General features: G+C 50.6%; 1 long non-coding RNA gene across 1 annotated transcript in view; it reads right to left on the reverse strand.

Annotated features, from left to right (window-relative positions):
• Positions 1–13,930, reverse strand: part of LOC309835539 — a 230,352-nt gene extending 216,422 nt beyond the window's left edge. Inside the window, exon 1 of the long non-coding RNA XR_014298019.1 lies at positions 13,824–13,930. This is a non-coding gene — a long non-coding RNA (uncharacterized lncRNA). The remainder of the gene's footprint in view (positions 1–13,823) is intronic.
• Positions 13,931–15,247: the final 1,317 nt, after the last annotated feature.

Genomic DNA, 15,247 nt, shown 5'->3' on the forward strand with positions numbered 1-15,247 from the left:
TCTCTGACAACCACGACCTCACCCTGGTGTCATCGACATGTGCAAAAGCACACGTCTGTATACCTGCACTGGACTAGGGGGGTGGGGATCTCAAGGGATTCCCCAAGTGTAGCTACAAGCCCTAGCACAGCACCAGCAAGTGAGACGCACAGTAAATCCCGGGTCATTGAATGTCACTGTTCCGCTGTGATTTTTCCGTGTAATCAGTTCATAGTTATTATCTACATGGATTAATATGGACAAGTTCTTAACGGTGGCACAGAGTCAGGGCTTAATATCTCTATGATGCCATTTTATAGCTAAATAATGCTCCTAATAATGCTAAATAAAGAACGTGACGCTGCACTATAACTGCATTAACACCGTATCATCACTGTCGTTGGTTCTGCTCTCCCTCTGCATCTCTGAAAGGTAAGGATGGATCTTCCAGACTATCAAATCCACGGTTCTTTTCTAGTTCCCCAGAGCCTTGCTCAGTTTCAGGCACATATTAAGCTCCTTGTTGAATTTTGCCTCCACAATGTGAAGACAGATAACAAGATGGAAAACACGGAACAAAACAGGGTGGGGCTTTTGCTTCCTCCTGGTAGCTGATTGGCTCGTTTCTTCAAGCAACTTTGCCACCACGGCTCACCGTAAACGAAGAGAAATCTGAAAGTCACGCATTTTCCCCTGATGGAAATGAGCAAAAGCTCACCAACTTGGAGGGCAAAAGTCATGAGCTAGCCGGAAACCACCACTGCCTAATAACAGCTGACCAACACTGTAGGAGCCCAGCAGGATACGAAAGGTCTGGCTTCCCCCCCCAACACCCCCCAAAAAAGGCCAACATGTGTTGAGGGGGTGGAGAGGGAAGGGGAAAAGGAAAAGAGCAGTTAACAGGAAATGATTAGTTTTCCAGGGACACACAGCCTATCACAAAAGCATGCAGGGGGCTGAAGAAGCAACTCAGAACAGCATTACGTGCAAACAGTTCTAAGGGAAAAAATGTTAATGCCGTCTATGCGGGAGGCGCTCTATTGCAGCACCCAAGTCAATAAGGGTTTAAGCAGGGAGCACCCACCAAGCCCTGCCGGCTCCCTGCAAGGTGCTGGGGGCACAGAAAAGCACGTCATGTCTGGAAGAGCTTGTGCAATGGGACAGGGAGAGCCATAAGCAGGGGCTGCAAACTGCTGGTCCCAGGGGCCACGTCGGGCCCACACGTGTTTTGTTTGGCCTGTGAGCCTTCTTTAAAAATCTGAATTGAAACATTTGAAAATCAGGAGAATTTTCATTAAAAAAAAGAATGATACCCAGCTTCTCTTTCAAAAGTAGAAGGTCTGGCAGCCGTGAATCTCCTTTCTGGCCTGGGGAAATGGGGAGGCGGAGAGGGGGAGCTGGAATCAAAGAGCCGCCTCTGGTCCAGAGAGGGGACCAGTTGTCGGCCAGTCCACACCCTTCCTACCTGGTGCATTTATATCATCTGCTCGTCTTCCTAAGCAACTGAGTTTGCAAGCCCTGTTGGGAATCCATGGCCACAACACAATACAACAGGATGTGAGTTGTGATAACTCAGGGCGCATGGAGGGGATGAAGGAATGTTTCCTGAAGGAGGTGACCCCTAGGCTGAGTCATAAAGCATCAACAGGAGTTAATTAGAGGAGGAAGTGGGAAAGGAATTGAAACCTGTCCCATCTCCCCAGCTGGGTGAGACGTGACTGTCAGAAGTGAATCTGCAGGCACCCACCCTCTCCAAAGAATAACGCCATTCCAAACCTTCATTATTCAAAACCGACATTCACCAGCTGCCTCTAATCAGACAAGCCCTCCTTCTGATCCAAGCAGAGGCATCCGTCTGGCAGAAAGCACTCAGCCTGGAGGGTTGGTGAGGGCTGGGTCCTTACCCCAGATACACATCACTGGGTTCACATCACTCAGCAATTCAATCAATACTCATGAGGGTCTATTATACAGCAGGTACTCGAACTAATAATGGGAAGCCATAAAAGCTTTTAAGTCGTTGAGTCTCAGGATCTAGTTTGCCCTTTTAAAAGCCAGGCGTGGGAGCAGGGAGACAGCTGGGGCCGGTAGTGGATGCTCTCCAGAGGGTGTTGTGGCGCCAGTGATGCCGGGTCTCACTGCTGGACCAAAGGGGAAAGAGCTGCATAATCAAGGGTCAAGGGTGTCAGCAACGGCTCAGGTATAAAATGTGAAAACCGTCGTATGCTGCTGTGTAAGCCGCGGCTGCGAGACCACCTCCACACGTTACCATGACTGATACAGTGATCTCCCCTATCCTTTGGCACCCCTCGTTTTTTTCCAAAACCCTTTGCAGGGAAAAGTGGGATAAGTATGTGCTTTCTCTAGCTGCGAAAGCACATATGGACTGTCCAGGGAAATGACAGGCAAGAGACACTGCCTTTGGCCAACCTCGAGGCGTGGCGAGAGGACAGGGGAGCTCTGCACCAAGCAAAGCCCAGGGGGAAGCCCCGAGCTCCCCTTCTATTTCAAGAGCACTTCCTGGGAGGCCATCTCCTCCCAAGTGTGCTGAGGGGAGAGCGGCGCTGCAAGGCTGGTGATCCGGATGCAATGACATTGAGAAGCACAGCGTGCGGAAGAAGCCCCAGGTCTCCACCGGAGGTGTTCTCTGAGCGTCAACCCAGCCAGGACAGTCTGGCCTTAGCCTCATAGGTTGTTCTTGGACCGAATGCAACCGTCTGTTTTGTAAAAAGTGATACACCACAAGGATAGGAGTGATCTCTCTTCGAAGTCTCTCAGTGAGAAGATTGGCTAAGTGATCCCAAAACTGCCCCTGGCCCCGGTTGGATGAATGATTACTTACGTGGACTGTGGGATAAACCCCGACACGATAAATGCCAGAAGGGACCCCTGTTCCTACAGCTGCTCTCCCGTAAAGTTCAGGAGCTTCCCACATAGAGGCCCTTTTCTTTTTCCTCTTTCCTTTTAAAAAACAGGAAAAGCCAAGCATCCAACCAGAGGGTCGCTGGTGTATTCTCAGCCACATTAACTACAGAATGTTCTTCAGTGACCCCAGGCCCAGGACACCACATGTGCACAGGTCTCCCTGAAATGCCACTCTGATCTCGTCCCTGCCCCTGTTCAAAACTTCCCACAGTTCCCAACCGCCCTCGGGATAAAGTCCAAGCTCCTCACGGGGACTGGAAGGTCCTCAGCTACCTCTTCAGTCCCACCTGGATCCCTTCCAACTTTGCCCTCCAGGCAGAAGTCCTTTCTCTCCCCAGAATAAATACTGAATTTGTCCTCTTCTCCCCCTCTCCACTGCTAGAGCCAGGCTCCAGGGTCCTCATCTGGACGGCTGCCACACAGCCTCCAAACGGGCCCAGCTACCACTGTCAACCATCCAATCCATTGTCTACCGAGCAAAAATGTCAATCAAACCAGGCCTCTGCCCCACTCCGCAGCCCACAGAGGCCTGGACTAGTGCTTAAGGCCTCCAAGACCAGGCACCCGCCCACCCTGGACCCCGGCCAGGCCCTGTGTCTCTTACCCTTGGACATTCACTCCACTCCACCCACAGGAGTCTCTTGACATCATGAACTTCCCAAACGTTTTCCTGCCTTGGGTCCTTCATGCGTGCTGTTCTCTCAGGCTAGAATACCTCCCCCCAAACTAGTTTTTTTGTTGTTTGTTTGTTTGTTTGTTTGCTTTGGTGGCATGTGAAATCCTAGTTTCCCGACCAGGGATCGAACCCGCACCCCCTGCGGTGGAAGCTTGGAGTCTTAACCCCTGGACCGCCAGGGAAGTCCCTTCAAACTAGTTTTTAAAAGAAATTTTAAAAACCCAGAATTTACAACCATGAACATGTTGTCATATATACACACGGTCTGCTTTCCTTACTATATGTTTTCAAAATGCAGAAGTGATATATGTGCCTATATTCTTCTTTTATAAAACATGAAAGGTAAAGTTAAAGTAGCCTTTGACCGTCACCACCAGCCCCATCCTCTCCTCCCTCCCAGGAGGATGAGAGTGCATTTGATCTAGATCCTTCCAGTCCATTTTCTTTCAGACATTCACACCCACCTCGAAGTAGCCTTCAACAACACATAACATGAGCTGTGAATTCTCAAATGTACCGAGGCGTGGGGCTGCACGTATGTTTTGATTTCATTGCGTTCTGCCAACTGGTCTCTCAAGCAACCCCACACTCACCAGCTGAGTCAGGGGACCCCATGCCCCACACAGCCTCCCCAAGACTTGCGTCAGACTTCCTATTTTGGGCACGTTTTAAAACGTGAAAAAACGTGCCCCAGAAACAACGCAAGTGTCCTTCCACTGGAAGATGGATAACAGTGGCATATCCAGAGAACAGGACACTACTCTGCAACCTAATCCACCCAACGACTGACACATACTACGTGGAAGATCTCACCTGCAGGAGAGAAACCAGGCTCAAAGAGCTACATCCTGGACGATGCCATTTACACACAAAAGGCAAAACCAAACCGTGAGGTCGGGAAACAAATCTGTGATTGTTAGAAGCTGAGGGTCAGGGAGGGGGTTGACTACAAAGAAGCAGGAGGGACTCTGGCGGGGGATGGAAATGTTCTGTATCTTAATGATGATGATTACACGACTGTGTTACACAGCTGTGCGCATTTACCAAACCACCTAGCGCTGTCCACTAAACAGGGTGGACCCTAGTGTCTACGGATCAGACCTCAGTACACCTGCCTATATTAGGGACATTTGGAATCCTTTCACAGGTATTGTCCATTTTGCTTTCTTCTTTTGAGAACTGTTTGACTTTGGGGAACTCTTTATTCTTTATTATTAAAGCTGTTCTTTTTTTTTTTTTTCTTAGGCTTTTTTTCTTTACAATACAGTCATATTTATCAATCTTCTCCTTTGTGCTTTGCTCCTTCTCTGGTTAACTTCCCCCAAATCTTCGTGTCTCACTCAAATGTAGGATTTCAGTGTGAATCCCCTCACCTCATACACACTATCTTCCACATTATTCGATTTCATATTCTTTCATATTCCTGACAGTAGTGTTACTTTTTGGTGTATGTTTGCTTGTCTCCCCACTAAGAAATAAGCTCCTTTAGAACTGGTACCATACCTGTTGTGATCACTACTGAACACTCAAGACCTTGAACAGTGCTTGGCACACAACAGGCATCCCACAAATATCTGCTAAATAAATGGAAGTTAAGAAAAAGCTAATACAGGTGCATATGATGTATATGCACACGTGTCTAGCATTTAATACACGCTATACGTAATTGTTCATGACATAGCGTATCATGGACAGCAACAAACATCACGTGTCTCACCAGATAACAGCAAATTTAGCTTCAGTGCAAATCTCATGAGTTACAATATTTAACTAAAACTTTTAAAATAGTGAGATGTGGGGCTTCCCTGGTGGCACAGTGGTTAAGAATATGCCTGCCAGTGCAGGGGACACGGGTTCAAGCCCTGGACCGGGAAGATCCCACATGCCGCGGAACAACTAAGCCCGTGCACCACAACTACTGAGCCTGCGCTCTACAGCCCACGAGCCACAACTACTGAGCCTGCAGGCCACAACTACTGAAGCCCGTGTGCCTAGAGCCCGTGCTCCACAACAAGAGAAGCCACCGCAATGAGAAGCCTGCACCCTGCAAAGAAGAGTAGCCCCTGCTCACCACAACTAGAGAAAGCCCGTGTGCAGCAACGAAGACCCAACGCAGCCAAAAATAAATAAATAGTGAGATGCTCTGATGCAATAATCCTAGGACAGGGGGTTTATCAAAAAAATGAAACGAAAAATAGAAAACTTACATATGTAAGCTATATGTAGCTCTATTATGAGCTAAGCATTGCAGAAATATCATCTACCCAATAAAAAATGACATGGACAAAAGCATATGTAATAATATTCAGGAATGCTTACAACTTAATGATAACTAAGAAAAGCCAGGACACAAACATATTGATACATACCATAATTACAACCTTTTTTAAAAAAAGCTACAGTAAAGACAAAACAGTGATTGGATTTAACTCAAGAAATAATACTTATCTTTATAGACTTTTCCCCCCAGAATTTTAGAGATAAGCTTGTATTTTTTTCATCGGAGGAAAGATAATTCCAATTTCCCTAATTACAGTTCTGTCCACCCAGGGCCATTTCAGGTACCTCCCTCCAAAGAGCCATCCTCTATTACATTTGTTATCCTTCTAAATGTAAACCTGGGAATTTACTCCTGGTTACAATCTCAGGGTTGGCAGGACCCATTTAAATCACTTCTGCTGGTCATTAAGTGGCCAGTGGGCCAGCAGGTGGGGCTGACCCACTGGCCACTCCTGCCTCTCCCACCTCAGGCACAGGCCCAAGGCCCAGGGTCCTCAGCTCTCTGTTCCCTGTCTGCAAGGCCCTCACTAAGACTGGAGACCTATCTCCCACGTCCCTCCTGCTCGAGCCTTCTCAGCCACACCAGACCTAGTTGCCTGCAGCTCCATTTCCCCCTGTCTTCCCTGCCTCCCAGCCGCTCTGGTCAGCAGTCGTTGCTGCGCACGGGCTTCCTCTAGCTGCGGCGAGTGGGGGCTACTCTTTGTTGCGGTGCACGTGCTTCTCATTGCGGTGGCTTCTCTTGCTGTGGAGCACGGGCTTCAGTAGTTGCGGCACGCGGGCTCAGTAGTTGTGGCTCATGGGCTCAGTAATTGTCGCGCACGGGCTTAGTTGCTCTGCCTCATGTGGGATCTTCCCGGACCAGGGCTCGAACCCGGGTCCCCTGCATTGGCAGGCAGAATCTTAACCACTGCGCCACCAGGGAAGTCCCCACACTGGGAGCTTCTTGAAGACAGGGATGGTTCCTTATTCCGTGCAGAATCCCCTGTGCCTGGCCCTCACTCACTCACTCTGGATTCACTGAATGCTCATCACGGCCCAGGCGTTGTCGTAGAGCTACACTGCCCAATAAAAATGGAATTTGAGCTACGGGTCATTTTAGATTTTCCAGTAACCGCATTTTTAAAAAAAAAAAGGAACAGGTGAAATTCATTTTAGTGATGTATCATATTTAACCCAATATATCCAAGATACCATTTCAACACATAATTAACGTTAACAAATTCAGTAATGAGATATTGGGTTAGCCAAAAAGTTCATTCGGGTTTTTCCTTAAGATGTTACGGAATATATATCACTTTTTTTGTGTTAAGTCTTTGAAATCCGACGTGTATTTTAGTACATCTCCATTCAGACTAGCCTCATTTCAAGTGCTCAGCGGCCACATAAAGGTAGTGGCTACCGCATTGGATAGGGCAGTTTTAGATGCCTGGGGATACACCAGTGAGCAGTCCAGAAGCTCCTGTCCACCACTACCAGCCTGGACCAAGCACCTGCATCCCCTGCAGTTTGACCCGGGTGCCCTGACTGCTGGCCTAGATTTAGTCTCTTCTCAACACAGCAGCCAGATTGATCATTTTGAAAGCTAAGTCAGAGCAAATCAGCTTTCTGTTTTAAACCCTTCAGTCGCTCCCCATTTTACTGTGCACGAGACAGAGTCTTTTAGAAAGGCCTGGAGACTTCACGTGCAACGCCGCTGAACGCTGCTCTGGTTTCCCCTTCCACCTCTGTCCACCTTGCTCTCACCACTCCAATCCGTTCTTCATCCTGCTTCTCCCTCTCACAGGCCCACCCCTGCCCTCAGCCTCGAACCTGGCGCTTCCCGGTGCCAGGAACACCATCCTCTAAGACTAACCCCTTCAAGGCTGCTCCAGTAACAGCTTGTCAACAGAGGCTGCCCTGAAGCCACCTTAACACTGCAGCCCACCCCAGTCCTCCAGACCCTGACTCTGCTCCACTTGTTCCCATAGAACACATTACCCTCAAATACACTGTGAATGTCCTCAGTTTATTATGTCTACTGTTCCCAATGTCTACCTCAGCTGCAATGCAAGCACCATTCGTGCCACATCCTTCTTGTTCCTTTCCGCATTCCCAGCGCCTAGAACCCTGCTTGGCACAGAGTAGGCATGCAATAAGTATGTGTTGAATTGATGAAAATGAATAAATGAATGAATGCCCTCAGCCCTACAGAGTTTACAATTTCAGGAGAGAAGACAGATATACGGTATATCAGGTAACGATTAGTACTGTCTCAGTTTGTTCAGGCTGCCATAACAAAATACTACAGATGGGGTAGCTTAAATGATTGAAATGTATTTCTCACAGTTCTGGAAGCTAGGAAGTCCAAGACCAAGGTTCTGGCCAATCTGGTTTCTGATGAGAGCTCTCTTCCTGATTTGTAAACAACTACCTTCTTGCTGTGTCCTCACATGGCCAGAGAGAGGAGGCAAGCTCCCTGGTATTTCTTCTGATAAGGGCACTAATCACCTCACAAGGACCCCACCCTGATGACCTCACCTATCCATAATTACCTCCCAAAGGCCCCATCTCCAAATACCGTCACATTGGGGGTTAATATTTCAACATATGTATTTTGGAGAAACACAAACATTCAGTCCATAACAAGTACTATGGACAACAGTGAGACTCAGGAATGGAAATGGGAGTTAGGGAGGTTGCTATTTTATGAGGCAGCCCCCAAAGGAAGGCAATAATTATAAATATAGCAACCACCACTTACATAGTCACTACCACATGGCAGCCCTGTGCTAAGCACCTTACATCTACTAATACAGTGGTGTCAGGAGTCAGTGGAGTTTTTGCCTGCGCTGCCTCTATCCGTTCCCCAGCTCCCTGTGGGGACCACCCTGACCCCACTGTGTGGCTTGGATAGAATGGAAACTCCAGGTGGACAAAGATTTTTGTTTCTTTTCTTCCCTGCTGGATCTCCAGGAGCTAGAACAGTGCCTGCCACCCAGCAACTGCCCAGTAAATGAATGGCTCAACCAATCCATCTTAAACAGAGTAGCAAATGTTAGGGCCAAATTACCAGGGAAAGGGAGCCCTGAAGAATAACCAATAATAACAATCATCTTTACGTCTTCCTCAAGAGCTTACTTCCACTGTGCTAAGTGCTTTGCATCATCCCTGGGAGGGGGAAACTATTCTCCTCTCAGCAGCAGCGAGAGCTGAAGTAACCTGCAAAAGCAGGCTGACGGCACTTCCCTGGTGGCACAGTGGTTAAGAATCCGCCTGCCAATGTCCTGCAGGGGACATGGGTTCGAGCCCTGGTCCAGGAAGATCTCACATGCCACGGAGCAACTAAGCCCGTGCGCCACAACTACTGAGCCTGCGCTCTAGAGCCCGCGAGCCACAACAGCTGAGCCTGCATGCACAACTGCTGAAGCCCACATGCCTAGAGCCCGTGCTCCTCAACAAGAGAAGCCACCGCATTGAGAAGCCTGCGCAACGCGACGAAGAGTAGCCCCGGCTTGCCGCAACTAGAGAAAGCCTGCGCGCAGCAATAAAGACCCAACGCAGCCAAAAACAGAAAAAAACTTTATATATACATATAAATGCAGGCTGACACCTGAGGGGCACCCTCTGATTCCCGTCCTTTCTGAGACCTCTCCCCATTTCTATCTCTTTCTTACATCTATTAGCCAGTGTTTTGTTCAGATGCTTGCAAAGAACACTAGTGAAGTCACTGCCATTTTATGATCTATGTAACCAGAATGTTACCTTTACGCATTATAACGTATTCAGAAACCACCACTCCAAGCAGCCACGGGAAGTAATAATAAAACCCAATAATTGTAACAGTAATAATATTAGCTAACTCTTGCTGAGCACTTACCAGGAGCCCAGGCGCTGTGCTGAACACCCGCCAGCTGTTCATCCCCTATTTCCTCCTCATAGCCACCGGTGAAGCTGGTGCTTTACCATCCCCACTTCATAGGCCAGTCAACAGGCTTACAGAGGTCAGGTAACTTGCCCCAAAGGAACCCAGGTCTGCACGGCCCCTCAGGCGACCCAGGTGCCTTCTGCCGCTTTCAGTCTTCCTTCCTTTCTTCCCTGTCCCTTCCCTCAGGGCAAACCCTCTGCTTCCCACCCTGTCGGGCTGTTTCACATCTAAGAAGACAATGACTGGAGACTGGGCATCGCTTGTTTCCTTGAAAATAAAGCAGTTCTTGACAGCCACCTGATCCAACAAAGTCCCAGGGCTGCGTGAGCCACCAGATGAAGATGATTGCCAGCATCCCCCACCCCTTCCCCGCCCCCTGCTGCTCCCAAGAAATGCATGGTCCAGGAGGGAAAAGAGGCAGGTCAACAAATAACCCTGGGGCTCGGACTACCCACCAGGCACCAGCAAAACAACACCCCATACCCCTGCCTGCCCCCCTCAGAAAAAAGAGGAAGAGAAAATAAAAGAAAAACATTCAGAATTCTGGAATTAAAAAGTGACTGAGACCATTTTGGCCTCGTGTATGTGAATCTTGTGTTTATGGGCTGGCATTGTTTTCGTTTTTAATGACAGGGTTGGGAGAGGGGCCACCACAATCCTTGTATTGTTAGGGCTGCTACAGGACCAGAACACACGCAGGAGAGAGACAGGTACTCAGATAGTTTGGGGGGCGGAGGCAGGGGATGGGGGGAGGGTATGTGATCATTTGCAGAAAGAGCTCTGTCTCCCATCTGCTCTGAATGTTCACAGTGATTATATGCTGGTCACAAAGCCAGGCAGGACGCCTGGATGTAGCGTTTTGCAAATGCCCATAGATTTCACACCAAGACTGAGGCTCTGCGCAGGCTCCCCAGACCCCCGTCCAGAATCTTCCAAACGCTGCAGCCCCCCCTCCCATGGCTTCCTGACCCCAGCGTTAGTGGAACGGGCCGGCAGCCAGAGCAGGCAGTGTCTTCACACAGGGTTTGGGGTTTGCATCTGTGCCGGGTAAGGAGGGCAGGCTGGGGAACACACTTGATCCCTCCCGCTCCAGGCCGAGAAGCATCCTTGCTTACTTTTAGTTTCACTGTCCTCTAACTTCTAGGAGTGGTTAGAGAACCAGGGAGCCAGATGGCCCAGGTCCAAATCCCAGTGGCTCTACCACTCCTTAGCTGTGTGACCTGGCGGTGAGGGTAGGGATATTTTTAATCTCTCTGAGCTGTGGGTCCCCCATCTGCAAAACAGTGATAATAATAATAATAATAATACCTTATGCGATGGTTGGGAGATTAAATGAGATAACATATCTAAAGCATTTAGAACTGAGTCTGGCCCGTCATAAGAACTCCATCACTGCTAGACATTTTATAACTGCCTTGGTGCGGCTATAGCGAGCATGAAATGGGAAGAACGTGCTTGGCCTGATATACGATTTCAATGTTACTATAGAAACTACTTCTATTATTGGGACCTCCCTGGCGGTCCAGTGGTTAAGACTCCACACTTCCACTGCAGGGGGTGCGGGTTCGATTCCTGGTGGGGGAACTAAGATCCTGTGTGCCACACGGCACGGCCAAAAAAACAAAGAAAGAAACTATTATTATTATCATTTACTATTACTGTTATTAGATCCTTAGATTACTGGGGACCAGAAAAACGGAAGAGAGAGAGGAAGAACCCGTCAAAGGACCCATTTTAGCAGCATTCTCCTGTAAGGCCTAGAGTTTCTGAGGTTTTCTAGGGAAGGGGTAGAAGTGACCATCAACGGAACTCATCTACGGTCAAAATTATTCCACGTTGTTGCTCTGTTTCCATCTTGATTCAGGGTTTCCCCCCACCCCGCCGCAGACACAGGGTATATAAAGGAGGAGTCCTGGCCTCTTACAGAGATTACAAACCAGCATCCGGAGTTTAAAAAAAACAAACAAAACAGGGAGAATGCCATGTCTCCAGCCAACTAGGAAAGGAAATACAAAGTAAAAAGCTCGAGCATCCAGAAAGCCATCTGACATCTAACACAGTGAAGTGCGGCCATTCGTTAGCAGGCCCGCGGCTACCTCGCCAAAGAATATGGACCAGCAACTATCCCAGGTCCTCACTTCCGCAGGAAAGGGTCAACACCGCCACTGGTGTGACCAAATTCAGGGAGAATCACACAAAGAGGAATAAAGGAAGGCTGTCTTATCGTCCAGGAGGTTCTTTCGTTGAGCTGTCCGAGAAAACTGTCCATCCCGGGCAGGCAGAAGGCCCTGGGACACAGACTCCCAAACCCAGCCTGCCTGCCTACCATTTAGGAGGAAGAAAAAGAAGCTAAAAGCACAAGAGATCAACTGGATATGGACGGTGAGGAATCACCGGGTTTCAGACCAGCAATCACAGAAATCAGTTGCGGGGCTGGAGGGGGCGGGAGGGGGTGAGTTCTGATATTTCAGAGCTGAGAAGAACTCCCTCTTTCCAGTCCAGAAAAGCTCCAGCCCTGGACAGAAAGGACAAACCGGACAGCATGGGGGAGGGACGGAGAGGAGACGGAGGAAGAGAGAGGAAAAGCAACCAGAAAAAGAAACTGATTTCTTCTACTTTTCAGGGGAAGCCTGGTTTATGCAAAATTCTGCACTCAAAGTCGGCAAAGCAACAACAAGAATAAAAACCACGCTTAACCAGGCAAAACAAAAATGTGATCACATAACAAATCCCCCCGGGGAGTTCACTGGGTACAGCATTATGACCGGCCCTGCACCCCCCGAGCCTTTCCATCACCAGACTCATGCATGGAATTCCAGTCGGACCCTCGTGCCAAGGCCTCAGACCACGAGGCACTCCTCACCTCCAAGATGTAACTGCTCCCAGATACTGGAGACCAGGCCACGAGGCTCTGCCCAGCCAGAGATTCTGTGTTTGTTCTTCTGCTGCTTCCAGGAAGGTTTTTCTCCTAATAAATCTTTCAGGAAGTCCCACTCAGAGTTCAGAGGATCCATACACCCCCCTTCTCCACTGGTTAGAGCTTTAGAGAGATTCGCTGTGACCACAGGACTGTGTCAAATGAACAAGCCTCAACTTGTCGCTGCCAGTATGCAAAAGAGGCCTGCGACACCCTATGACAAGCAGCAGAGCAGATGCAGTCCCTACCTCCTCAGAGCCCCGCCCAGCCACCGCAGACAAACACACGTTTCTTCAGGGTTTTCTCCAGCAACTAAACAGCTCCAGTAGCCAGGACGCCAAGTGGTGGGGGAACGGAGGGATGAGACGGGGCTGCCAGCCTCTCTCTGGAGAACAGAAGAGCAGAAAGGAAACACCACAACCTCACCCTCTTCTCCCTAAAACCCCTCACAAGGGATTTCCTCTCTTCTCCCAACTTACAGAAGGGCCTGAAATCAGGGGCTCGAGTGAACACAAGAATATTCCATGCCTGCCAACTCTCAGGAAAATTCATGGTGTATCCGCGCACCGAACACATGCAGCCTCATGGCTGCCCTTCCCGAGAGTCTACACTCCGGACCACAAACACTGGCATAAATAAGAGCACATTAGCCTAGGGAGGGTAAATCTAACCAAATCAACAATCCATGCCAAAAGAATTACCACGATAGGGGTGGGAGGGCCCCGGCAAATCAGTAAGTGCAATGCAAAAGCTGAGAAAGTTTCAAGAAACAGAGTTGCTGAGTTTTCGGAAATCACCTTGTAGGGGTTAAGGGGGAGGAGACGGTCAGAGGATGGAGGTCGCATTGTATGGTTCACAGACCTCTCGGTTAGCAAAAGGGGCCTCCAGACCGTCTCTGCGGATCCAAACCCGTACCGACGGGAGGGGGTCTATATTGAGAGGTTAGATAATAACACGCTTTTCAGCAAGAGCACAAATCCAGAATTATCTCCCTGCAAGGGCCATTTGATGTCACCCTCTTCCCCTCCCCCCACCCCAAACGCCCAAACTCGCTGCCAGTCCAGAGTCTGGGGATGAGAAAAGTGCACGGTGAACACACCCATTGGCATCCGAAAGCTCCTTCCTTCCGTCCAGTTACTCACCACGCATCCCGACCCGCAAGGCCGAGGCTTCCGAGTTTCCAGAGAGGCAGAGGACAGAATTCTAACTTACTGGAAGGTGGATTCAACCGTGTCTCCGCAGGTCACCGGGGCCGCCAACAGCCTTTCCGCGTGGAAATCCACTCAGGGGGTTCCGGGCGCGTGCCGGGGCCCACCCTCGCTCGCGGCCCCTCGCTGATACTCCGGGTCCCGGCCGCCCGGAGTCCGCCCGGCCCGCGGGCCCATGTGCTCGGCGGCCGCACGCGCTCGGCCCGCTGGAGCGCGGGGCTGGAGGGCGGCCCGTGACGTCACGGCGGCTCGCGCTCCGGGCTGCGGGGGAGGGGAAAGCGCGCGCCGCCCGACTGGCCGCGTGCGTCCTCGGCCCCAGCGCTGCCCGCGCCCCTCAGCTCCCCGCCGCCCGGCCCGCCGCCCCGCAAGCCCCTCCGCCCGCGACCGGAGCAGCTCGGGGCATCTTGCCGCGGAGGGCCGCGCGCGGAGGCGGGGAGGGCCTGGGCCGCCGGGGGCCCAGACGGCGCGGGGAGGGCACGCTCCGCACGGGGCTGGGGAACCTGGCCGCGCTCGCGCCGCGGCCCGAGAGAGCCAGCTCGAACCCCGTGGTGATGCCCATTCACTTGCGTGCAGCTGTTTCAGCAGTCCTGCTCTCTGCCCCCCCCCACCGCCCCGCCCCCAGGGGTCCTGGAGGCAGCGAGCCTTCCCACTTGCCAGATGGGGAAGGAGAGTTTAGTGAAATAGGTGAACCAGGATGCTCTGAGATGGGAGCACTTCGCGCAGAAGACCCCTGGCTTAGCTCTATCCCTAGTGATCCTGGCGCCTCCTTGGGTACCACCAGCATCCGCGGGCCTGGTAAGAGGGGCGCACGCACCTTCCCACCTCCTTCGACGTCTCCAGCTGTCCCCCAGGGCTGAGGTTGGCAAATCCGTGCAGAGGACCGGCTGTCTGCACCAATCCCTCCACTCCGGAGTATTAAACTACCCCTGTGAATGCCCAGTAGTCTCCCCCAAAGGAACAAGAGAACCCTGGCCTCCTGCGGGGAATGCGTTTATCTTGCTTTCTCTACAAGAGCCCGGGACCGGACCGAAGCGAGGAGCTGCCTCCGTTCAGTTCATCCTCTATGGAGCACTTAGGGGAACCGGGCGCCCTGCTAGGCGATGGGGATACAAGCCGTAGAAGGAGGTCACAGTCCGGTGAAAAGACAGACACACAAGTGTGTGTTTTCAACATTATGGAAGTGAAGGCTGCCTCTCTGTCCCCCACCCAGTGCCTTACCTCCCCTATCATTTTAACCCACCCAGTGGCCTTGGGCCCCTCCCTCCCTCCCCTGTCTTATGCAGTTTCTCCTATTCCAGTGGCTTCTTCCCAAAGTGAGTGGCTCTCCTCTCTAGAAAAAGAAAAAAAAAAAATCTTCA

This window comes from Grampus griseus (assembly GCF_964374135.1).
Source record: "Grampus griseus genome assembly, chromosome: 17".
Lineage (NCBI taxonomy): Eukaryota > Metazoa > Chordata > Mammalia > Artiodactyla > Delphinidae > Grampus > Grampus griseus.